The sequence below is a fragment of the Poecile atricapillus genome, chromosome 9 (assembly GCF_030490865.1).
Source record: "Poecile atricapillus isolate bPoeAtr1 chromosome 9, bPoeAtr1.hap1, whole genome shotgun sequence".
NCBI classification, from domain to species: domain Eukaryota; kingdom Metazoa; phylum Chordata; class Aves; order Passeriformes; family Paridae; genus Poecile; species Poecile atricapillus.
This window is the reverse complement of record NC_081257.1, coordinates 19,702,529-19,729,828: the sequence shown is the minus strand read 5'-3', so window position 1 is coordinate 19,729,828 and position 27,300 is coordinate 19,702,529. Positions and strand designations below refer to the sequence as shown.

General features: G+C 42.6%; 1 protein-coding gene across 8 annotated transcripts in view; it reads right to left on the bottom strand.

Annotated features, from left to right (window-relative positions):
- The window catches only part of MITF (melanocyte inducing transcription factor), a 100,904-nt gene that overhangs the window by 50,294 nt on the left and 23,310 nt on the right, over window positions 1-27,300 (bottom strand). The window contains exon 1 of one of the 8 annotated variants that reach the window (XM_058844747.1): window positions 11,809-11,992. The exons of 5 other annotated variants lie outside the window; for them this stretch is intronic. The gene's annotated coding sequence lies outside the window, so the exon portion shown is untranslated. Of the gene's footprint in view, window positions 1-1,125; window positions 1,289-11,808; window positions 11,993-27,300 lie in introns of those variants that run through there. 2 more of the 8 variants (XM_058844741.1, XM_058844744.1) reach the window with 2 other exon arrangements.

The window sequence follows — 27,300 nt, the reverse complement described above, 5'->3', positions numbered from 1 at the left end:
CCTGGCGCTGCATGAAGTATCAATGCAAAAAAAAACAAGCCCAAGATTTGGCATCCTCCTACGTCCTGGCTTGCCAAGGACAAAGCAGTTGCAAAAATGGTATGGAGACCTCTATCAGCCTTTATAGTAAAGCCAGGACTACATTTCAGGCTTGTACATGAAAGGTTTCCGCACTTGAAGGTTACATGTTTAAAGAGACAGGCTGCCTGCCCCTGCTCCACCATCAAGGTAAATGTTTTCTGTGCCTCCTAAATGTTTTTGTATGCTGACCTGCACTGCACCCACAGAACAGCCCAAAAAGCACCCACCCATCTGCCTGGATGCTCTGAGTGCACCTGGCTGGGTAGAGAAGGCAAAACCCTGCAACATGCATCCACCTCGCACACCTACTACAGCAAGCAGCTAATGGTTGAATTTCAAATCAAATAAATTCGTTGGACCAACCTGCTCTGAAAAAAAAATAAAAACAAAACAGAAAAAACCCCACACACATACACAAAACCTCTCCAACAAAATCCAGCCCCACAAACAAAAATATTCAGTCCTCAGCTGATAAATTTTTTAAGTTGTTGTACACCATGTAGTAGTTTTCCATTTTTCTTCCTGTCTTTAAAACACACCTTCACAAGTGGCTGAACATAATGCTTTCTGAACTTAATGAAAACCTCTCTCATGACCCAGGAGCACTCAGTAAATAATTATTAAGCTCTGGAGGTGGCTTTTGCATGAGTGTTGACTTAATAAAATGCCGTAAGTTGATCTGCTTGAATGCCCATTTACTTGGGGACACAGCTTGCAGTATAGCCTGGGAAGCTTGATCTCAACTAGATTAAGGAGCAAGGTAAAATCAAGAGGTTCAATCCAGAAGCTGCAAAGGTCACATTTTACAATCCTTCACTACCATTGCTGATAAAAGGGAGATGAAAAATTACAAACCTAAAGTATCCTCAAAGACTTCCATATTATAACAGTGATAATACACCAAGTTTTTTTTTACACCAAAATTGAACCTCTGTTAGCCCAAATTTGCGTTTTTGCCATGAAGTTTCAGAACAAGAGACATATATATGGATATATATATATTTAAACACAGAATCTTCCCCTCCTGAAAGTCACCATCAGTACCTGAGCCAGTCAGCCCAGCTGCTGGGGCTCTGTGGCCAGTCCCAAGCACAGCACCATCAATTCCCAGAGCACAGCCTCCACCGCACCAAACCGACCCCGCAATAATCCGCTCGCGGTGCCCTGCCAAAGCATCACTCACAGACAGAGGCTGTCAAAGGAGCAGGACATGAGCATCTCAACAGCTTCCATCTTTCCCACCCCCCCAAATTTTGCGTCCGAGGGCTTTTGCTGAGCACCCCCGGGTGAAAGTCAAGCGGCGTCCGGGCCGGCTGTGTCTCCAGGGGAGGCTCCAGATAAGGACCTGGCAACTCCAATCCCCAGGGAGCAGCACGGCGGGCAGCGGCTCCGGCACCGCAGACCTGTGCAATCCAGCACCTACCGAGGAGAAAACAACGGCCTGGAGGCTGTACGGCCCGGGGGTAATACCAAAGGATCCCGAAACAGCCCAGGAGTTTGGAGTCAGCATCTTGCTGCATCCCGTCTCACCTGCATGGGAGCGCCGCTCAGCCTCCTGCTGGGCACGGATGCGCAGCATCCTGGATCCGCAGGATTTGGGGTGAATTCCCGGCACTGCCGTGGGCTGAGCGGATCCCAGGGGCTGCACCACCCTCACGGCCCCGCAAGGAATGGGAGAAGCCGAAGACACGGGCTGGCATTGAAAGCATTTCTCCCATTCATTAATTAAAAGGGGTGTGATCAGGCCATTAACACCATCAGTGGATAAGGGCTGTATGTAACAGCAACGTTTTCTCACGATCTTTATCACCAAAAGGATGAAGGGAGAGGGTGGGTGCAAGACAAATTTGTTTTCTGGGATGTAACTTCTTTGCATTCAAGGCTCACCGAGGCGAACTTCCACCTAGGAACCACTGGACATGCATCTCTCAAGAGCCTGACCTCCATCTGTAGTGGTACAGAGTCGATGTGACAGTGCACGCACCATCATTTCCCCTCTGCTCAAACAGGCTGAAACCCTCAAAAAAGCAGTATACAAATACTTCAAGCTACCAAAAGTGTCCCATGAAGGGCTAAAGAAATTTAAAATGTAGCGGACTGTGTTACCCGATATTTTTGATGCTTTTACTCAAACTTTTGAAGTTTCCATCACAAACTGAGAGAAAATATTACCAAAGAATAAAAGAGAAAAAAAGTCATAAAGCAGATTTGTCTTTCCCTTAGAAATCTGACCTTGTTAAAGGCTTTTTGAACCACTTTTCAGACACCACATCTATGGGCACTTCCCTCTCTAAAGGGCTCTACGCAAATTTACAAAACAAAAAGCCCGATTGCTAAAACAACCAAGAGGTGATAAAAGCAAAAGAGAGGAGATAACGCTCCACCAGCAATCTCTGTAGTTTTTGATTTTGTAATGCAGAATTTACCTTTTTTTTATCTGGGTAAACAGAGACAATAGATAACACTGTCGCTGAGAGGGAAGATGACGTATGACCACCACACTTTTTGATACTTTACAACTACACAGAGCCCAGGTCTGGCTTCACAACACCTTTCTATCATATCTTGGTTTAAAAATTATCACATCCACAGCTGGATAGTTTATTCACAGAGGCAGTGTTCAGCAGAAGACAAGGCTCAACACCATGTTGTGTCCACAGCTTGTATCCATAATTCACATGCCCAGACTCCTTCCCAGCTAAAAAGCCATGGTGCCCCTCAAGGCTTACCAGGACCAGCAATTCCCAGCCTAAAGCCTTCCATTCATCCAAGGTTTTCTGCTTACTGACTCCACTGTTACAGCACTATTCAATGCTTTCCAAAGAGGATGAGGCAGCTGGAAGCCTCATCTCCTGCAGATGACACACTCACTCTGGCATGCTGAGCAAACAGGATCTTGAGGAGCAAAAGGGAAAGTGCTTATGGAAGATTTGCTTTAAATGATTAAGAATCCCAAACAGTCATGATGAATACCACACAGTGAATTCTGTGCTCGGTATGTCGGTGTTATCAGCACATAGGACTTGCTCACAACACTAAATACAACGTGCAAGGGAACAAACAACCCCTAGCACAACACTGCAATAATTTTAACATTAAACCAGTCTTGGACAGATATTATGCAAACTCTCACTTCAGTCTCTAGCCACACTGTTCATTAAGGGACCTGATCAGATCAGCAAAGGTCTTTAGCAACTCTTCTTTCTAACAAAGCAACTCTCCAGGCTGCAGATTCCTCAGCGTCCCCATGCTTGGAACGAACTTCAATTTGAGAGTCCCTTAAGCATTGCTTATATTTCTTCTACCTTTTTATCTATTTGTGGAAAAGTTACTGGGGCAAAGAGGATTGTGTGACTGTGCAAGCTGAACTGCTTGGGTGGGGGTAAATATGCCCTTATTCAGCAACAAGTTACTTTACCAACCATTTGGATATTTACACTGCAATTATGATTTGCAATTGCAGGACAGATGTGCCAGACTTGCTGCCTTGGGTTTTCACAGCACAGACAGGAAGGTGGGATAAGCTCCAGCTGTCCATGTAAGGAAGCATTAGTGATGTTTACAAACTTGCTAGTTGAGGTGAAGCCAAATGGAAGAATTGCCTAACTGCAAACAACTAAAGACAGGTGGCCTTCCATTCCCTTCCTTAGGCCATTCAATGCCCCCAAAACATCCCTGACACAGGAGAATCCCAAACCAAGGCTCCTGGAGGAAGCAAACCTCCTCAGTACTTCAGGGATCACTGCTATGCTGTCAGCAGCATCCTCAGTACAGGCACACCCAGTAAACAGCCTTTCTGTCACCAGGTACCACTCCCAAATCCCAAATTCAGGGATTCCCCAAGTTTGGTACAGTTTCTGTGTGCTTACAGCCTCAGAGTATGCACTGTGGGGCAGGATGGCTGGGGCAGGACAGTGCAAATGTTATTTGGAGGGACCTTTTCACCTGCCATCCAACAGCTGTCAATTCTGCTTTAAATTTGTCACATTTGCAGGAGCTGCAGTCTTCCACAGAAATACTCAGCATTGATTTAAAGCCTTCAGCACTGAGAAACTGCATCTCCAAGGACTATGACAGTAATTCCTCCTCTTCCCTCACCAAAATAATTCTGCATCTTGTTTCAAGCCAGAAACTGCTCATGAACTTCAAAAAGGGTATGAGGAAAATAATTACCTAAACATGGGGTCACATGTAAATAAAAGAAATATCACATGACAAAACCATGGTACAGAATGAAGTCTCATTCAAAATAAAAACACGCAAACAACATTTATACTTCTTGATTTCACAAAGTCAAAAATATATACAAAAAGATCCACCCTAATTTATTTATAGGTCTTTTAACACCTCAAATATGGCCCTGCTAATACACAGCCTTAATTTAATTTTGCAATCACCCTTCTGCTCTTCATGTCTTATGTTGCATCTAAAATGCACAAGCACATCTCAAAGAAGAGACATCAGGAAAAATCTTCAAAAATAACTTTATTTAACCAAATACAATCTCAAAAATGAACACAGCTGCTGAGTTTCTAGAAAATAAGATTCTCTCAAGTAAAACTGTTGAGCACAGCCTATGTTTTGCACAGTTTAGTGACAACTGAGCCATGCTGTCCGTGTCACTTGCGGCAGGAACACCGCTTCTTACTTTTGAATATATATTACAGCCCTTGGTTTACTTTTGAAAAAAAAGCAGCCAACTCAAAACTATTTACAAGCCTTTCTGTTAGACCCTCCTAATCTGTTCTTCACTGCCAGAAGCACAGCACTTGAATGGCTATTTCTGTTCAAAGCTATATTTGTTGTGGAACTACTGCAAACTCCTGAATCATGTAAACAGAGGCAGGAGCCAAAAAATATTTCACTGGACTTGAAGTTCACATCTGCCTTAGTTACTAGGACAAAAAAATAAAGGCAGGGCTTAGCTTACAACCAATAAATCCTGCAAAGACGAAGGTTAATCATGCATTCCTGCAACAGGGTTTTGTTTAATCTGGTTTACTTAGCATTTGTGACCTTGGCAAAGTACCTGTTGGAGCACCCACCATTGTTGTGGAGCAGCATTTCACACCTTCTGTTATTTTAGGCTTCAGCAGGCGACTGTACAGTGCTACATTAGTCAGCTAGGTTCATAAACACGCCGCAAAGTCACCTGGAAATGATGTGCAGCTCCAGACTTGTTGGAGCCCAGCAGCCAACTGTATTGCTGTCCCTAAAAAGCAGTATTGTAGCGGTGCTCAGTCAGGACCTGCAGCTGCACCTTTGGGTGAAACAAATGCTTGGCAAATGTGCTGCTGGAGCAGAGTGACCCTGCCATTTCTTCAGCTTCTTGGCTCAGGAAAGTCAGTGCTACAAACCATGACTTCACCTTAGCCTACCCGTGTGGAAGAAAACTTCACCATCTCTGCACTCACCACCTTCCATTCCTCATGATCCTCCTCCAGCAGGAACAATCCCCAATACTCCCACCATGCTGGAAACAAAAGGCAGCCCAACATTCCCAATGAGCTGGAAACCATGAAAACCCCCAAAACAACAATGAAAACCCCCAGAGATGTTTGATCCTGACTTCCCACAGGTTACACAGATCTACCACTTTGGGCAGGGACCAATTCTGCCCAGTGGTCTTTGGCACTGAACTGTAGCAGAGCTTCTGCAGGCAGAAGGACAGGCAGCATGTGTTTGGATAAGAATGGGACATCACAGGTGGATTAAGGAAAACAAAAAAATGTTTCCTTCATAACCCACACAGGAAATCTGGATTAAACTGTAGTAGCTTTTTTTTTTTGTGATACAACCACTATTGGATTCTGATATTTAGTGGCTGCCTGATACTAAGTTGCCATATATCTAATACACTGAAAATATTTTTCCCTTCCTTTTAGGGAGGCTTATGCAAAGTCACATTCAGGAACTGCAACTGGCTTTACAAGTATTTGAGATGGGGGGAAAGAAATCTTTTTTTCTTACAAACTCCAGAACAAACAAGATATTTTCTATTATTTCTCGTTTTTAAGAAAAGATAGTGCAAGTATAAACGGAGAACAGCTTTTATTATCTACCTTACTACAGCTTATTTTTGTACAAATCTTGAACTTCATCTTAAACTAAGATATTCTACTTTAAAAGTGTTATACTTCTGTATCACTTCACACAGTTACAACCTGGCTACAGAATTCCTAACCTTAAAGGAAGGATATATATTTATTTTTGCCTTGAACTGGCACTACAGACTACTTAAAGTTGCCAGTATTAAAGCCAGTATTATCCTGCACACACTTCCAGAGTAGTGAAAATGAACACCAGCTGTCAATGCCAGAGTTATTCAATTAACACTTGCACAGCCAAAGCACTTAGCAATCCTATACACAAGCTACCAAAAAACCCCACAAAACAAAAACAGCCAAAAAAATCAACCCTCATGCCTGGGCTAGGGAAAGGCAGCTTCTGTAGGATTTCTCATTTGACCAGCTCCCAGACATCTCCCTTTCCACACTAGATGGAGCTTTGTCCCCTCTTCCCCAGCTGTCTGGCAGTGCCCTGAGCTGGGATAAAAAGAGTAGAGGCAAAGGGTGAAACAGCAGTGTCACCCCAAATAAACAGCCTGCAGCAGTGGCCTCAGGAGCAGCAAGATACCAGTGATGACCTGGGGTCTGGTCGTGCCCTCCTGGCTCTCTGATTTTAACGCAGCCCTGTTTTGCCATTTTCAAAGAATGGAAGATTTCAACAATTCCAAGTCCCAATTCCATGCTGAGCTCCTACCAGCCTTCACCATAGCTGTAAGGCACTGCCTGAGCTCACACCACAGTCAAATCACACTTCTTTTCCTCCCCTTACAGCATTTAAGCTTATTACCAGATTACACACCTGAATTGCTCACTGGTTTTCTTGTATCCCTCTTCATATTCCCAGTTATTTTCTTTCAAAATAAGCTCTTCAATCTCTTCTCTATTAACCTGAAACATCTGTCCCAAATGCCTCTGCTCAGGCTCCAGCCTTGGATTCACCAACACTTCAGGGAAGCAACTCATGGATAAAATTCCCCTTGATTTGTATCTGTTGGATTTGGTCTGTATTGTTTCAGATCACAGGTCAAGAGAAACAGCTCATCCTTCTGGTGAGCTGCCACAACTCCATTAGGATCTTTCAAAGCACAACAGGATATGGTACATCATCAGTATTTCTCTGATGAATTTAAACTCAATGGGACTGAGAGGAGCCCAGGGGAATGAGTCACTCCCGATGTCACAAGCGGCCAGCACTGCAAAGCACAAAAAGCAGCAGCCTCAGGCTGTATCAGACAGGGCAATGCCAGAAAGGATGGAGAAGCACCGGTGTGCAAAACCTCTGTGTGCCTTGTGGGCAAGGGCTCCTGCCTGGGTAACATGCTCAAGAGCAAGGAGCTAAAATTGAGGGGACAAGGGAAACAAGCCCACGTTACAGTGGGAAGCTAAAGAAAAGTTTGGAGGTTGACAGGAGTGAGTGTTGCTGTCTATAAATACAGCAGAGGAACAAACACCCAGGAGAGAACAACCCTGGCACGTCACCAAGCGATATAAACCAGCCATGAACAAGATTAAATTGGTATCAACAGTCTCATTCTGAGAAGTTCAGACCTGAAACCATTTCCAGCTGGAGGATTGGTGAAGGAACAACGTGCTCCTTTGCAAATAAAGACTGGTTGCCTAATCAAAGTAGGTCACTGTGGAATAAATCAGCCAGTAATGAATTGCAGGACACAGAATCACAGAATCAATGAGGTTGGACAATAACTTGAAGATTATCAAGTCCAACTTTTGACCAACCACCACCTTATGAACCAGAGCAGAGCACTGTGTGCCACATCCAGCCATTTCCTGAACACAGAAGATGCCCTGCAGCCAGAGGTTCCCAAAGAGACAGATGCAGAGCAAAGCAAACTCTTGGGCAGAGCAGATGGATCTGAAATAGTGCTGGAATACTGCACACAAACAGGAGCTCTTGTTCTCACATACACTGTGTTGAATTAAAGCACTAAGTAATACCTCAAAAAATGCACCTCCTCCTTTCTAGATTAAAGATTAGATGTTCCCCCAAAACAAACAAACTCAAGGAATATCTATGAGAAAAAGAGACATCCTAAAGCAGGCAGAAGGCACGCAGAGCAGGAGGTTTCATCCAGAGCACATTTAAAAGGGATACCTTTCGAAGACAAGACAGCAGCTGGAGGGTCCAACAGCCACACATAATGACTTCCAACAGAGGGCTTTAGAGCAGAGCCCCCTGGGGACACACAGCCTGGGCAGTACAGACAGGAGGAGAAACCACATCTCTAAATCCCAGAACGCTGCATCCTCGGTAGCCAACAGCCATGTCCTGTTATCCTACTCAGCACTGACAAGCTACACAAGACAAAACTGAAGGAGAACCTGCCAGGCTCTTACAACACCTGCTCGCATGCTTAGCAGAAAAGAACCTTTCAGTTTGTTATAGCAGCATGAAAACCCAAACCTTTGACAGCCTGTAGCTGTTCAACATCCTGAACATGCCATCCAAAATTTCCACTGAAGTTCAAGAGCGGAGCAGAATGAAAACACCTTCACTGACCATGTTATTTACAGCCTGGGAACAAAGAACTCCAGCCTCCGGTGTGCTTTTAATACAGGCTAATTTATTCTGAAAAAAGTAATAATTAAGTACACAAAACCAAAGTATGGAACCTGAAAAACACCTTCCTGTCTGGCAGAGTAAGTGCTTTCTAAGGACACTTACACTAGCTCCTGCTGCTAAAATCATTTATTAAAAGTAACTGGGGAAAAGCAAAGATGATCTCAAAAATGCACAGCAATACTAAGCTGAAAAGGTTGCACTGAAAAAACCCTAAAGCAGATCAAATGCATTAATATAGTCTTATTATTAAATTAAGTCCATATCCAAGTTGTTTGAAACTGAAGTCTTTAGTATTTGAGTGATTATGTACGTTTTTTAAAATCTTACAAGTGTTTAGTACTACTAAAAAGCCAGCACATTAAATCTTTACAGACTGTGATTGAGAAATTCCCTGAAACAAGAGGAGAAAAGCCCTAGGCAAAAAAAACCATAATAATCAATTTTCTCCACCCATCCCACCACATGCCTCTGCAGAACCAGCATCAGGTAAATTGGGGATTGCAGAGTCAGCCAGAATAAAACAGTTCCCAGGCCAAAGGGCTTTCAAACAGGTCCAAGACCTTGGTACTGTGGTGGCCCTGGACAGAAAATGCAGATGAAGCATTAGCAAATGCCAGAAGGGAGGTGCTGACACCAAAACCAGCCTGACAGTTACTTCTTCAGGTAAACTGTACCACTCCTTATGAAAAACCTCAATACACTGCAATTAGAAATAGAAAGGCAATAAAAGGCTACTGTGATTCCAGTGAATGTAAAAGGTGATCGTTTGAGAGGGTGAAAAGCCCTTTCCATGTCCACATGCAAATAACAGCTGGAGATGGCAGCTGAATCGCCTTAGCCTTGTGAAGAAACTGATTTAAGCACAAAAACTCCCCAGTTTATCATCTTCTCATTGCTTTATTCAAAAGCAGCATCATTTTATCAACCTCTCAAATAATTCCGTCCAAGAAGGAATACACAAGGGATTTTCTATAAGGTTTTCCATAATCACTAGAGCATCAAGAGAAAAAATTATGTTGGCAAAAAACTGAAAGGATTTCTACAGCAAGTCCCTCTTTATAATTTTTCATTTGAGATTAAAAGCAATAAAGTTCCTTAGGACTAAAAACATCAAATATGCAAATCTAAGGTGGATCCCAACCTGCAGGCATTTTTGTATCAGTTAACATTTCACATGCAAAAAAATGTAAACTGTGAAGTTCAAGCCAGAACAAAGTTCTTTCCTCATTTCAATTAAATATATGAATATAACTTTTTTTCTTAAAATAGTTTGAGCAACCTGGTCTAGTGGAAAGTGTCCCTGCCCATGGCAGGGGGGTTGGAACTGGATGATTTTTATAGTCTTCTCCAACCCAAACCAATCTATTTTTCCATGATTCCCAGTGGTGTTGGGAAGCTACAGATGCATGGGAAGAAGACAAGGAGATGAAAAACAAAACAAAGTGCCTACAGAAAACAGATTTAATATTGTATTTCCGCATGGCAACAAAAAAACATGCTGCTTGGAAACACCCTTCCATTTCTGTTTAACATAATGGTGGTGGGAATTCCTGCCAAAGTAAACTTCAAAAATTTGTTTGCCATGGAGGAAAACCAAGAAAACTGGAGTTCTATGTGCAGAATCCTGTTTCAAGAGGGTGAAGGCTTCTTTGTTCCCTTTAGTACCAGGTCACTTCAAACTTTTGTGCCTACATATTTTATTATGCTTGCACAATCTTCAAAACAATAAAAAAAACCAAACTAGAAGATGAAAAATTTTAATAACCCATTCCTAAAAACCAAAAAAGCCTTCCAACATGCCATGTGTAAAAATATCAGCAAGTCTGACATCTTTCTTATTCTATCAATCTACTTCCAAAAGTTTGGCATCTTTGAAAACAAAATATTATTCCACACAGTGCAGAGAGAAGGTTTGTTGCTTTTTTTCAAATGTTTGCATAAAACCCAGGAAGAAAAATATGTATTTACAACATTAGTGCAAATTACATAATGCATCCTCTTAGATGGCAGTTTCTGACCATTAAGAACCAAAAATACAGATAAGACCTTTTATTCAATTATTATGATAAATTTTATGTTTCTGAAAGTAGCACGATAAAGCAGCTCAATCACTCCTGCCTTGCTTTTCTGTTACCTCAGTATCATTTCTGACACTAGAAAAATAATTGCAACTTCCTAGGTTGTGGCTCAGCTGCCCCAACACATCCCCGTGCACTAACAAGAGTTTTCCTTCTTCATCTCTCCTCTCCAGTTGGTCTTCTGCAATTCCATGGTTTTAAGCTTGTATTTTCAGCACACAGACAAGTGGGCAAACAGCAATTCCTGATTGTTCCTAATTTGTTCTTTATTCAACGTTACCATTTCTCATGCTATTTGTCATAGCAACCTCAGGATGTGAACTCAATTTGCAAATCAGACTTTTAACTGCTGCAGGAGTGGGGAGAAAAAGAGGCTGATTTGGATTATTAGACAGTAACTCTCATGGAGCATTTAATTCCAGCATTAAATTCAGACACACATTCAGTGCATCACAACCAAACTTAGGTGGAACGTGGTCCCAAACCGAAGGAAATCAATAGGAAGATTTCATTCTGATTTCCCACAGAATCTTGGGGCACACCACAGCATTTTGAGCCAAAAACCTGCCTGCCCTTGCCACACCTGAGGAAACTGTCCTCGCAGGCAGCGTGGATCCCACCACGTACAGAGTCAGCTCTGCAGTCCGAGGCATCTGCCACAGAGCAAACCCTGACCCAGCTGGCTGCACATGAAAGCACATGCAAGAAGTCTTGTGCATGCTTGTTCAGCTGGTTTGAAAAAGAAAAAGAAATGAGCGAGAAAATATTGGAGTTTTTTGTGGTTCCAAGTCAGGTAATTTCTCTATTTTATTCCTACCTGGGCCAGAAGGAAAGAAGGAAAACTAAAACAAAATGATCATATACCACTGCTTCTTCTCCATCTCCACCAGCCAGCTGCAGGAGCTGACGTGCAGGCACAACCCCAGGCTGGCACCAGGAGGGACAACTGCTCTGTGGAGCTCTGCTGCAGCTCAGGGAAGAAAAAGGACCAAGGACTTACCCAGGGGATTCATCCTTTCACGTTTCAATCCAAGGCAAGAGTTCCCTGGGAGCTGAGCTCCTGGTGGCCACAGAACCAAGACTAAACAGAAAGGTCTCAGTAAGCACTGGCTTCCAGAAACTGCACTTCCACTCCTACCATCCACCTCCTAACCCCGCTGCTGCATTTGTGGCTGCCTTTGTTAGAACACTTCTGCAAATGAAAACAGATGAGTAACTATTGCTGCTTTAGCAAACTCCCAAGCCCATGGTCACTAATAATAGCTTTGTTCCTTTTATTACTAAACAAAACCAAAAAAAAAAAAGTTTAAATGCTTGTATAAAATGCACATTGCTGAATGTTTTCTTTCATTGATCCAGGGCCGTTTCCCCATATGAGCTTAGTCCCAGGACTCTCGAACAGTTTCTGTGATCAACACGATGTGAAGCGGTCTCAGGCTGTTCCAAGGGGCTTCCCTCACAAAAAAAAAAATATTAAAAATCGTGTTTTGTGCTCCTTCATTTGAGACATTGAGAGTTCAACCAAAAACTAAATCTCAAGAGAGACGTGTCTGCACAAACAGGAAGGCAGAGGCAGGTCTGAGCTCCCTGGCAGGAGAGCTGATGGATTCAGGGAGGCAGAGGTGCCAGGACTCCCTGACTGTGCCAGGAGCAAACAGGTGGGACACAGGGAAAGGGCAGCATGTGGGGAAGAGAAAGTGGAGAAGGGCAACAAGAGAGGAAGAAAACAGAGAGGGGATGAAGCCATGGCTGTGAAGTGACAGTGGGAGCATGACCGCAGGAAAGCCTTGTATTAGAAAAAAGAAGAGAAAAGCCACAAGAACTACTTTTGGTACAAAATTCTGCTTTTCCTCTCTGCAATCAAATAAATTACAGGAACTTCTGAAAGCAATAAAAATAACAGGGTCCCAAATCACCCCAACTCTGCCACGCTTTATTTGATGAAGCCTCTCACCACCCACTCCCTTTGGCCTGGGGTCTGCTGCAGCCTCCTGCTCCTCCATGCTCATGCCCATGGCCAAGCACAGGCCATGGCTTTCTCCTTGCTTTTTTTTGGGGTGCAGGTTTTACACCAATCATGGATTGAACTGTAGCACAGCCAAGCCCAAGGCCTCCGTTATCCTATAAATGGTGCTGGAAAATGACTCTGAGCCACTGGGCTTTGGCTGCCCACGCTGGAAGGTGAGTATACATCAAGGAAAAAAAATAAAATATGCTGAATATTCAAAAGTCAAACCACAGCATTTTCACATCCTAAAGCTTCTAGGGGTTTATAGCTTATTAATTTCTGTTATTGGGCTGACTGCTGCTGAATGATCCCAAGCATTGCATGGCAAATGTTTTTTTTTCACAGGAAGTAACCAAGCCAAGGGCAGCAAAAGCATCCTCTTGTTCTTGTGTGAGCCCTATTTTATCATTTTTTTTCCTTAGTTTATTTGAACAATAGCACCATGAAACAGCCTACAATAATGACTGTTACAAAATAGGAAGCTGAATTATTAGGCAAGCTCTGTCTGCGTAACTCAATCAGCCTAGGGAGGATATGACAGGCACAACCAAGACAAAGGACTGGACTCTGTGACCCCAGGCATCCTTCAGAATTCTGAGTTATTAAGAGATGAAGTTTGCTTTTGCTTCTTGATTAGAGGCACCATTCCTGTAACTGCAGCAGCAAAGCACTGGCATTTCCCAAGAAAGTGGATCACCAAGTGTGCACACAAAAAACAAACACTTTGGAGAGGTTGGATAAGAACTTTACCTGAAAATAAGGTTCAAAATGGGAATGCCAAGTTTAGTATTTAACCTTTCCAGCACAGAGGGGATACACACAGCAGGAGAGGTAAATTATGAAGCAGTCTTTAAGCAAACACCCAACAACAGGTTTTGCAAACCAACAAAAAATAGCTGGTTAAAGTGGTCTTCAAGCAGCTGAAAGGTTCAACAGCACAGAAGTTCCACAGTCCTGCCAGGAGCATCATCAGGACCAGCTCTGGAGGATATATTTTGAACCAGATAACCAGTAACCAAGGGCAGCCACCCACCACCCTGTCATTACAACAACCCTACAGAAACTATGAAAATCAGGTCTAAGTGCTCGGCTGAGCAACACTTTGGAGCCAACAGCAACACCAGCGACTGAGCAAGAGCAATACAGGAACCTGCAAGTGAATCATTAACGAGCAATGATTTCTCCATTACTCACTGTGGATATAGAGCTACTGTGGGTAAGATTTGTTTCTAAAAAAAGGGAACAGCCACCAACATGAGCACTAACACATTCATCAAAGCCCAGCACGACGTGGGAAGGAAAGAGGAAGGCACAGCTATCGGGCAGGCTTTGTCCAAAAGGGATGCTCATTGAGAAGGGCTCCCTGGAGCAGAGCAGATGTGCTGGGAGCAGCATCTCACACCATCCCCTTCCACAGGGGTCACACTCAGGGGCTCGGGTCAATTGGGTGTTGATTTTGCATCACACCAAGAAATTATTAACTCATTCTACAAAAGCCATACAACTGTCAGGCTGCTGATAGAAATCAATAACCAACTACTAAAACGTCAACAGTTTGACCTCTAGGCAAGTGTTTCCATACCCCTTCACCCACGTCCTACAGTAAATGCTGCCAGTACATTTTCCCCAAGCATTTGCAGTCTGTGCTACTGAGAATAAGCAACAGGAGAACTGAGCCGACATTCTCAGCCAATCTTTAGGCAAGATTAGCAAGCAATTAAAGCTGTTGTATGAGGAATTTTAAGTGCTCTACAACTTCATGCCAAACAAGAGCTAGTCAAGCACTGGAATTTATTTTTTGCAATTCTGTTCCACACAGAAACAGAGACAAATTTAAAGAAAAGATTTTTTGAAGCAAGGATTCAACCAATTACCAAAACATCTATTATAGTTTAAATACTAATATATCTGAAAGAAAATCTGCATCAAAAAGGGACGTGCAAAGCATTAGGATTGCTTCCTACCAGAACATTTCAATTTCAACCGAACTGGGGCGTTTCAATCACTTTTTGTTCTTTTTTTGGTAAAACATAATTAATGGTAACGCTAATTGCACCCTAGCCACTTTGGGTGCAGCACATCCTGGGAACACTTTTGAAGGCCAGAACTGAATCTCAGCCCCAAAAGGAAATGAGAGCTTTGCTATACCTTAACTACAACCAGGTCCACCAGGACAGGTAGCAAAGAATACAGCTTTTGTCCCAAGAGTTGATCATTTAGTCCCAGCTAAAAAGTCTTCATTAAGTTGCCAGGAAAACAAGATGGAGTAACAGAGAAAGCCACACATTTCATCAGGGTAAGAGTTACAAGATGTTCAAGAGGAAAAACTTCGTTTTAAGCACAACAGAAAATAAGGCAGATTTGGGGAACTGTCACCCCCAGCAACAATTGCACAGCTTGCATGGGTCTGACAATAAGGGTTGAAAATAATGATTTTTATAAACACACTCACTGGAGCAGAAAAAAATGTTACAATGAACAAAGCAAGTAAGCAAAGTTAAATAAGGTAAGTGAAGCCTGAGGTACAGTTTCAGACTGATCTGCTGTTCACATAAAGAATGCTCCAGTTGAAGATTAGGGGCGAGAAATAAGAAGTCATTAGCTCTTCTTCAAGGTTCATGATTCAAATCTGACAAAACACACACTTCAGTGTTTCCAAGCTTAAAGAAAATTCCAGCAGGGTCACAGAAGTCGCTATTTTTAGCTGGCTTAATCTCTGTGCACTCAAACACAGCTTTTGTACATGCACATATTTTGTTAGCACTTAAATAAAGAAAAAAAAAAAAACTTCTGCTACCAAAAACTTAATCATACACAAGTTCTGAAAATGCAAATGATCTTTCCTCTTAATATTAGCTGCTTTTGAGTGAGCAGCACTGAAAAACAGCCTATAGCTTTTCCAGCCAAAAACCGCTACCGGAAAAAAAAAAACCCAGGTCCTGGAAAATATTCAGTGACAAAACCGAGAAAGAAGAATGTGGGAAGTTACCAGCAATTAATTTCTTCAATAGGAAGCAAACTCTTCCCACCCACAATGTACCTATCAGTACAGCTGAGAATGTTCTGAAACCTGGAACATCCAGGCCATGAAGTGCATTGGGAAGTGCCCGGTGCAGGAGCCCCACAGCCCTGGCATTGCTGAACCCTCTGAGAAAAAGGAAATACATTAAAAATCAGTCGTGGTTCCTTGGCTGGCTCCTCACTGCCAAGATGGTTTAGAGTTGGGGCTGTTAGAAGGGCAAAGCAAAGGGGTCAGACAAAGGAGGTTGGTCCAGAAGACCTTTGGGGGTCCCTTCCAATCCAAATATTTCTGCTCCAGAAATGGTGACATTCAATCCTTGTCTCTTAATTTACTTATCATATACTTAAAAATATTTTGTTCATCCATGTCAGAAAAGTTTCAGCCACAAGATCAAGAATGACGTGGCCCAGGCACTGCATCACCCACTGGAAAGATTAATGAGAACATTTATAGTTGCAACAAGAGTCTTGATACTCTTCAGTAACTCCTCTGTGCATGTATTGCTACACAGGCTCTACACAAGTCACTTACTCTCTGGGCCCTTGTTGTTAAATTCTTTATTAATCCTTGTAAGTTTGTCTGTTGACCTACTGTAAGTTTAAGAGATTCAGAGATTGAATGTCCATACCAGCCAAACTCTTTTAATAGAATTAACTAGAGATATCGTGTAAGCTTTTAATAATGTTGACAACTACTAAAATTCAGTTAGCTGAGCCAACAAGAACCACTGAAACCTTACACATGTTCTCCTCTCCTCATCAAGCACAGAACTTCATGTGGAAGCAGGAAATTTCCTGACTGCCTTCTTAAACACTAATGGATCAATTCTGGGTGCACTGAATGGCTGAATTCCCTTTCTTCCCTTGAAACAAGAGTCAGCCTTCAGCATTTTTCTTGCTCAAACCCAACACATGCACACAGGTTGTTCAGCACACTGCTATTCCCCAACTGTGCCAGTGTCCCAGAGCACTTTTTAGCACCTTTAAGCAAGTTTAGGAAAAGATTATGCCTTGGAGAAGCACCTTCTTTACTGAACATCAATTTCAGTGACAAACCCACAATACTGAGTTAATAGTTACTCAGAACTGAAAACAGAAGTACTTGACCAGTGTATACACATTGGAAAAAAAATTAATCATAATCAGTCAGAATCTCTCTTTGCTAGTTTTCTGTAAGTGACAGGAATTTTCTAGCGGTCATAATTCATAACCAGCCATCATTTCTCTTAAGGTACACCCCAAGGAAACTTGATGTACATCCAAACTTTTGCAAGCTTGCTCCTTTCTGTTGGATGCATCTTTCATTCTCCCTAAGAGTGCAAATCATGTTCTGGAAAGGCTACAGCATGCCAGGGATTCTTAAAATAGAAAGGCTGTAGCTGGTGATACTGCAAATATAAATACAGCTATTGGTATAGCAGAGGGAGTAATAGCAGTGACATGGACCCAAAGCAGCTCAGTGGCCAAACTCTGCTGGCAAGCAGCCCATGACTTCCCAAAACACAAGCAGGAGAAAGGGAACTGCCATTTAACTGTCTGAATGGGTATAATGCACACCAAATGAGTTGTGGCAAATTCACAGCACAATCCATCTAACCCTTGGGCTTCAACATCTCTAAATTTAGGTCTTTCAGTGCAGGAAGGGAAGCAGGAGAGCTACAAAAATGCTTTAGTAAGGTAGCAGAGCAAGCTGTTTGCAGGTCTGTAATTTTGACCTTGCTGTACTAAAAAAAAAGCATTTGCAGTTGGCAGCTGGGGCATCGTGTCCAAGTGCCACCTTGGTGTGAGCAGGGAAAAGCACAACCCTGGCTTTCTGTAATTGCAGCCTTAAGAGAAGGATACAAACACCAAAACAAGAGCATCAAAGAAAAAAACTGACTGAGAAAGGCTTATCCACCAAACTAGAAAAGCCTGTGAACCCTAAAGTCTGCTTAAAAATATTAAATGTCAAAGTTATCAAAGCGCACCACCAGTCAGAACTGTGGCCAAGTCTAATATAATAATGTCATGTTTATTTTTGTCCCTGACTCCAGACTAGGTGCTCCAGCTATATTTGTGCTTCTTGTAGCACTTTTAAGGAAACACACACACTGACTGAGCAGAGCAGTAGAGGGTGTATTAGATGATCTATTCCAGACAGCAGCCTTGCTGCATCACCAAGTTAATAAGCAATTTCAGTCAACAGAAATACCAGAGCATATCTTAAGAAAAACTTTCTCCAAATATTTTTAAATGACTGTTTCTATTGGACTAAGGACAAACAATATTCCATAAATTTTAGAATAGTTTAGTAAGCCTTGTTTGATAAACTAGAATAAAAATATTTCAAAAACTTCATCTAATAGGTGACTAAGCCTTCAGACATGCGAAGATCTGGCCAGTGGTCAGAGCCACTCAAGCACAGAGTCCATCTGGCAGTGTCATTCAAGCCACAATACACTGCAGCACAGACATCTCAACACAACAAGTCTTCCCAAAACTTCTGAAGAAAACACTCATGATCTCTCCAGCTTCTGCACAGCACAGAGTGCTGGTGGGGACAGGGGAGACCCCAGTGCCCCAGCACTTGTCTGTGATTTCAGCTTCACTGTCTTCACTTACTAGAGCACAAGTATTAATTTCTATGTAGAGAACAGACAAGCCAGCAAATCCTACAGAAGCCCCCACTTCTCACATCACCTCCTTAAGTCAGGCTTTGAGCTTCAAGACAAAGTTGCCTGCCTGCCTCTATCCTCTTTTTCTCCTTCCAGCTTGGTCTTTCTTACCCCTCACCCCACACTTAGGATGACAGGCTGCAGACACCACGAGCACCCACAAAGAAAAGTCACTGTTTAAAGATCCTGGGCCAGAACTCCAAGACTCAAAGGAGACAGCCCAGACCACCCTTGGTCAATCCTGACAATATTTAGTACAGCTCCTTTGGCTAAATATAAAGAAAACCAGGACAGATGACTGCAGGATGCATCCACAAAGTACTTGTTAAGAGCAGCTGATGAACAAACACGTTCGGCCGAGACACCAAAAGTTATATTCTTATAATAACAAAAAGCGATGTGCTCGCAGCCACGACGATCACAGGGCAAGAGCAGTTCAAGAGTTTGCAAGGAGACTGCTTCTTTACATCAACAGCAACACTTGGAGGGGAAAGCACAAGCTTTTAGCAGACAAATTCTTCATTAGGCTTCCCAGTGCTCACAGCACTCACACCACCACCTCCAGGCTCCAAAACACACCTTTTTGCTTTTGGTATTTCTCGCACAAGACAGAAGCAAGGCACTGGACACAGCCATTTCACTCCTGTGAGCTCTGCATGGTTATATTCCAATTCCAGCATCTACAGTGTCACATGATTAAGGAAAACTACCAAACTATCAGAAAACACTTTGCCTGATGGCTGACCAAATCTAAAATACCATGAAGTGTATTGCTGTTCCAACAGCAAGTCAACATACGGATCATCTTTAGCAACACAGCTTTTTTCACACACTACTGGTTGCATAAACGAAGAAAAATGTTGCTATTGTGGAAGAACTGAGATGTTTCTATGGTTAAGTTCTTAAGACAATAATTGATTCATTTTCACTGCATTTTTCAGGAGCCCCATTCTTAGATGCAAAGCTGACACTGCTTAAATTCAATTAGTCTTGGGGAGGGAGGGGGTGGGTGGACAGGAAATAATAAGTTTATGAACAGAATAGAAAAATGCAATCAAGCCTCAACTTCCAATACAGTTTTCTTTTGCTGTATGATGGGAACATGCAAATTCAAGGCTGAATTCCTCCTCTTCCATGACAGAAGCACAGCAAGGCTTTAACATCACTGGCATTATGCAGGACAGCCCTCTTGCTAAATCCTGGTTATCCCCACTTCTAGCTACAGAAGCAAACAGTTCTGAGCAAACAGGCAAAAATAAATCACAGTGAGATGACAGCTACAAAGCACACATTATGGTTAGTCTGGGTCATAGACATAAGGATTAATGGATAGCAAACAGGGAATAAAAGAAAAAAAGTGATAAAGAGGTAAGAATCACTTGTCACCCTTATCCGAACACAGAACAAACTCATGTCCTGCCACAAGTGCTTGCTCTCCATCCTAGTCTGGTCTCAAAAGTGCACAGTTAGCAAAATCCTTACAATTTCCACTTGGTAACAAGAAGTTATTAATACAGAGAGCAGTCTCTCCTCATCCTGCGAGGTGAATTTGTTACTGCTACTACTACTCTTTGTTTCTGTATTATTTTCCTATCCTTTGCACCCTGAATGAAGTTCACAAAACAAGAGTTGTGGGGATCACCCTTGGGTTTGTGCTGTACAAAACACTATACAGCAGAGAAGTATAGCTGGGCTTCCTTTATACTGTGAAAACACAAAGAACCAAGATCTGACTATTAGGTACAAAGCTACAGAAATTTCATTTCTTCAATAGTACAAGGAGAGGGCAGAGAATAAAGTGAAAAGAAGAAAATATAATACAAAAGGAAGAATGTAGCACAAGAGGACTTCTCCTTCAGGAGAAAAGGGCACAGGAGAATGCAAGAAAAGAGATGCAGAGAAGAAGCTGTTAGGACATTCAGTGTGTGAGGAGCAATCCCAAGGGATGTGGCACAGGTGGAGTCTGAAGCATCTGCAGCATGAGAAAGCTGGGAGCTAAGGCAGGTGAGGTAAGAGGCAAAAAAAGGCCAGGAAAGTGTGGAGAGCACAGCTGAGTATCACTGTAGTAAAGACAGAAGAATACTTGTCAGCGTGTCTGTAGAGATAAACAGATGGGACAGGAGATGAGTATTTACAGGCCCAGGAAGAACTCAACCATCAGATCTTAAAAAAGGGGAAGCAATGTAGAAAAAAAAAATAAAATTGAAGAATTGAGAAAATAAGGACAAGAAACCCCAAAGGCTTTTGTTTTGTTCTGTTTAAGGAAAGGACAAGTGTTGTGTAACAAAATCTAAATAGCAGCTCCACGAAGTGAGCTACTCAAGAGTTCACTCCCCGTGCATGGGACCATGAGAAGAGCACTTCCCAGCCCCAGCCATGAGCAGACAGTACAGAAACTTCCCTTCCCAGGAACCTGAAGGATGAGAAGCAGCCTGCTGTTGCTGTTACTGTCTGCCAGGTCTCTCCAGCTCAAAGCTCCAGCACTGACTATTGAGCTATCCCTACCTGTCAAAGAGTATCACTGCCAGTAGCTTAAGGCCATGATTATCAGTAATTGCAACTAATCCAGCTCTGGATGCATGGAGGGAAAGGTTGTTCATGTTCTGAAATATTTTGCAATAAATTTTTATTTTACAAGCTCACAGGAGAGTTTTACTTGATGGCACTAACATCAGATAAAATAACTACAGGACTTGGCGAGGACAAGGATCCTGTTCTTACTGCTGCTCATCTCCATCACCTGAGGGTAAAGCTGCTCCCTTCTCTCCTTCTATTCCCCCCTTTGCAAAGCAGGAATGATGATAAAGGCCTTTTCTATAGGGCATTTTTTGAATTAGAAAACACAGCCGCTGTTGTCCAAGCGCAAACAATGGTCCCTGTTCTAAAGGAAATGGAGAGGGGCCAAATGCTTGGATGTATAATCCAAGCAGGGCTGCACCAAGGGAGTGCAGTCTGGCAGAAGGTACATGGCAGGCCCAGAGATGCTCAGCAGTGCTGGCATTCAGGGGAGGAAACACCCCCCTCTCCCTGACTGCTCTCCCCCTTCCTCCCTGCACCACCCAGAACAACTCTCCATGCACGGAACGCTGCACTGCTCAAGCAGCTCAGCACCAACCGGGTCTAAGCTCCAGACAAATATATAAAAATAATTACAAAAAATGCTGGGATGCTGGAAAATTTGCTTTCATATTCACAGCATGTTCCTTTTGCCTCTGCAGTTTTCTTCTGATGCCTCTGCCCAGATGCGAACCGAAACTGGTTAAGTAACTGCAGTTCACCCTTGATGACGCAGAGTTTCTAATGAGGGACTTCCCAAGAAAATAATACCCAGACTTTGAGTAATAATTATTCATACATGTTATAAATAAACACAGCTCCTAATACTTTTAATTAGATGGTTTCCACTGACAAGTTATGTTCCCTTTAAATATTTATGTTGTGAAAAGAAACCATACAAGCATTTATCCACTGATGGAGGAGTTGAGGAGTGGACTTATATCAAAATGGATTTACTGGAGACCTTATTACAGCTTTTTTTTTCTGACTGGTAAAAAACTGATGAAGACCAAAACTATTAATACACTCTATTGCAGACATTTGAACGAAAGTAATTGTTTAAATGGGTAAAGGTTTGCCCATCTGCATTAAAAGTTACAATAAGATTTAAAAGTATTAAACAAAGCAGCTGCTGAATGACTTGTGTCTGCAATTCCTGACAGCTTCCTGTACTCAGAAGGCTTCTATTTTGCCACATTCCCTTGAGCACACTAGGTATTTTGCCCACTGTTCCACTACCTGAAAACAGTTTATCAAAGTCACAAAACCTAAAGCTCTTTATTTCCCCCTCCACATTAGCATATCAGGAGGGTTATGCATATCCACTCATACATATACCAAATCTCTATCTGCTACTTAATTACTTGTTTGTGCTGCCACAGAGCACAGGAGCAGTCAACATCAATCAGCATCTTGTACAAACAGCACCACACAAATAGCAAACATGACCACTCATGTCCTGAAAAACTTTAATTATAGAAGACAGACAACATAAGAAACATGAGGGGAGACAGAAGAGTGCCAGGAGACAGCAGCAGGCCTTACAATAGATGCTGGCCAAAGGGTTTGTTTGTCTTTTTTAATAATGACAAAAAAAGCCCAGACCACTTCCTACTGTGCATCTCTTTTTCCCTTTGAAGGAAGGAGAAATATCTTTTCCATATGAAATGGTGAATCCATTTTGATGCAAAAAGGCCAACACAAAGTTTTACTTGAAACAGCATTGTAGCTGGGAGTCCTCCCTCTCCTTCCTCCACAAGTGCTGCTCTGATGACCCTTCACCTTCATTTTCCTTGAATGAAGTTGTCATAGAAGTGTTGCAGCCTAAAGTATCTCAAGATCACCTTTACCTGCCAAGTTTTCCCCTGCACTGCAAGCTGAAGATCTCGAGGGAAAGAATGGCAAAAAATAAGCTATCAATTCTCTTTCTATTAGGAGCACCTTGTTAAACAACAACCCAAAGAAACTGGAGAGATGGGACAAAGAAAGACCCTGAGGAAAGAAAGGCAGGTAAGCAGATTCAGCCAGACACCTGCTGCAAAAGCTTTGAGATGACTCACCCCGTGTGCTGCTCCCCTCTCCAGCTTAGCTCAACACTGCATCAGATGTGCTACACATCAGGAAAAAAGGGTGGAGTTGACAGAACATTTCCTGGGCAATCACAGGAGCAATAAGCAGCCTGTTTGTCCACGCAGTGCAATTACAGGAACATCAACACTGCTCAGACACACTCAGCACACCAGAGAGCCCTGAGAACTGCTCCATCAGCCTCAGCTGCCCGAGTGCAAGAGGCTGGATAGAATCTGTGCCTGGCATAGCAAGCTCCGGAGTACATGGCATCCACTGGGAACAGTGCAGAGGCTCCTGTGTGCCACCAAGAGCTGTAAAAACATGCCACCCACTCTCTGCCATCTCTCAACTTACAGCACAGTTCCCCAATAAAATCACTGTAAGCGGCTCACAAAGATAACAATCATGGAACATGATCTGTTGGACACAGCAAAAGCTTTGGGAAGGGGAAGCAGATGTGCTGTAACACAAGACAAATCTGGAACAGTGACTTCCAAGGCAGGAAGGGAGAAGGTGAAGAACATGTAGGAAATTATGGCAGCCAGTTCCCTTCACTAACAGACAAAACCACCTCCATGCTGAAAGAGCAAGTATGAGAAGAAATGGATGGGGAGCATCCTGGGGAAAAGATGGACATGGAAGGATAAGGAAAGTTCTCACAGCTAAAGATATATTTGACATACTTAATTTCAAGCCAGAAAGAATGGGCAAGAGAGATTCTAAAGGCTTTGAGTTCCTCTTTGTGCTGCATAAAAGACCTAAGGATCTTGTAGGGATGCAGTCCCACTTATTCCATCAGAAGGGCCAAAGGCATATACACAACAAAGAGAGGAACTGAAGCCAGAGAGAGGAGGTTAAGCAGAAACTCACCTTGACATCAGCTCCCAGCCAGCTGCTGACGCCTGCCCTAGAAACCCTTCTGAAAAAGCTCCCTCCAGGCCGGAATGTCTCGCTCCCCTGCTGTCTTGTCCCTGTGCAACAAGACTCCCAATACCCCATCACCACCCCTCACACATCCAGCCAATACCTACACATCCTGTGCTATTCATCTTTCTCATCTTCTCTTCATCCTCATAGCAGAGCTATTACCTGCAACACTCCTAATCACAGTTAATTGGTTGCCTGCTATATGGAAGAGATCCATAATCTTCAAGGCATCTCCCAAACAAACTGGAGCAGAAGAGATTTCCCCCTCTGCTCAAGGCATTTGGCAAGAGCACAGTAGCAGACATTACACCAAGTAGCCTTTTTGTTTCCACTCCCTGAGTCACAACCCTATGCATCAAAGATTGATTTCACACCTATCTGGGATGAATGAGCTTTCCTAAACGTTTATGACATGCTTAGGAGAAAAAAAAAAATAAAAAAGGCAGCAAGGGGAAGGTATGACTCACCAAGTATTTGCTAATCTATAGCTGATCTGCAGAAGTTATTACATTTGTATCATGTTTCAGAAATAAACGTGCAGATTTCAACACTTATCTCAGACCTACAGCACGGCACTTTAGGGTTATGGGTTACCACAGCTGCTGCATGGACAAACCACACACAGTGGCCTTCTCCAGGAGATATAAAAATACCAAGGTCCACAGATCAGTCAGAAATTAAAGGCTAACTTAAAATCACATACTCATAAATTCAAGGCTTTTCTCTTGAACTCTGCTGAAATCCCTACTGTCTTCTATTACGTATAAATGGCAGCATAAACTCAGCAGATTCAAGTTTATTTTATTTCTTTATAACCACCAAAATTCTTCTCAGGTTTCCAGAAGGACCATGTTGTCTCTTCCCATCCTTAAAGGTATTTGGCACAAGAAAAGGCAACGCCTGTACCAGAGCTGAACAGATAAACTGTCTCCCTTGGCTGGCTGAATCACTGTCTTAAATTAAGCACAAGAACATGGAAAATCCCAAGCTTTCCTTTGCCTCCCCATATTCCTATTCCTACTCCCTGTTTCAAGGGGGAAGTCCTACACAACTTCAGGAATCAGTTTTGCCCCCAGGTACAGACAAATAAAGTACACAACAGCAGGCTCCAGATTCCTTGGCCCAGCTGTGTTTTCTTCTCCCAAGAGCAGACCCTAAAGTTACTCTCAGGAGATGAATCCATGCAGAATCCAGCCACGCAGATGATCTTTATGCAAGGAAAGGGACAGTAACACTTAGAGCCAGACCTGGAGCAGTAGTTCCTTGTTTAGGGAATCCTGCCCAGCACAGATTTTTTTTGCACCGCAAATGTTGAAGCCTGCAAAAAGCTGAGCAGAAAGAAATGGCACCTACAGAAAAAGCTTTAAATTGCTGAAAAATCCATTTTTCATTGAAACCACTGGGGTGGGGAAGGGACAACTCCTAGGGAAGTGTGACCTACCACAGCTGGTGGTGCCAATGAACTGAACTCCAAATTAGGAAGATGAGAATTGGCAATACAGACCACACCACCAATCCCAGCAACCTTCACAGCAGCTACTATCAAATTCAGTAAAAGAAAGTACAAAACCCAGTTATTAGGGAAGCTTGTCCCCTGTTATTCTCAAAGAACAGAGCTGTGTCCACTCCAGCAGATGCTCACTTGCCTCAGAATGAGGCACATCCAACTCTGCCAATCCCTCAGCAACAACCCAACAGCAGCGATGTTCACAGGAACAGGCAAAGGGTTCCCTCTCCCAAGCAAAACCACACACATTATTCCACACACTTTCACAGAAACTCTTTTTTTTTTCCTTTATCATCCAAAGATTTAGGATTGTGCCGTCCCACATACAAGAAACGATGCAATCTTAGTAATGAAACTTAAAACACACACAAAAATAGAGATGTAAAACCTCAACGTGTCTCTAAAGTTATATCCATTGATAAATTACTGGACATCAAAGCAGACAGAAGTAATTCTGCAGTGTTCACACCTGATGCAGAATCCCCATGTTTCACTGCCACCTGCCAGATGTGATGGGATACACAGAAAGTACATCATGGCAAATCCAGTTATGTCCCTTAACTTCCATCAAAACAATGTGGGTTTTCTGTCTGGTTGGGGTTTTCTTGTTTCTTTTGGTTTGTTAGTTTTAGATTTTTTTGATACTTTTCCCCCATTTGTTTCCCCTTTACTTCAGCAGACCCAAAGCCTTTTTGCTAGTTTTGATGCTTTCTTTTCCCCAACCATATTTTTACTGTGTGTGGGCACTTGAATTCTCTTTGATTACAAAAGAATTAATCACTCAACTACCTTAAAAACCATGTTTCTTTTCAGTATGTTGTTCCTATTGTATTTCTTTTATGTTCCCCTTCAATGGCTACTAACATACCAAGCCCAGCTCTTTGTTTTTTTTAAATGAAGCCGATCTCCTGACAGCACTGGCAACAGAGACATTGCCTCAACAGAGGAACCAACAGTTACTCTTAACAGTGCATGGTAATGAATGAGACAATCTCCATTAACCCTGGCTAATAACCACAGTTTCACACCCTACGAAAGTCCTGCTGCTTGGAAAAGAGGAACAGGCAACCTTCAATTAACTCTTTCTTTCTTGTTTAAATATAGTTTCTTGAGCTTACTGGTGACCGAATCCCATTTAACTCATAAGAGCATTATATTTTGGTGGGAAAACTCCAATAATTCTGCTTTCATTCAAATAAAATCTGAAACTGACTTCAGGTTCTCTTATGGGCTTAATGTCACTAGGGAGGAGCCAGATCTTTTGCCAAGACACTAAATTTTCCTCCCCACCAGGTAAATTCTCTCTGGGTAACAGCTGGAAAAGAGCTGGATGACTGACACACACGAATCTGACAACTGAAAATAAGCAGATTAATCTGTTATTCCCATTCTTGCCAGCAAGTGTTGCTGTTTACCAAGGGAAAGCAAGAATGGGGGGGAAAAAAAAAAGCACAAGAAAAAAAAAAAGTATTGCTAAATTTTCTTATTGTGTTTGTACCCAAATCTTTCCATGCAGAATTCTGATTCATCAGTTGAAACTCAATGCGGCTTCAGAAGAACGTGCTTTCAATAGCTTCTGAAAGCAGAAAGCTTGCAGACTATTTTCTCAAAAAAAAAGAACATGCATATGATCTTCTGCAGTGTTGATAAGCACATAACAAATGCCCAGGGAAAAAATTTGTGTGGGGAGATATCTGCAGAAACTATTCTTAGTAACAGAGTTCTGCATCTGTTAAACTAACTCTGTTG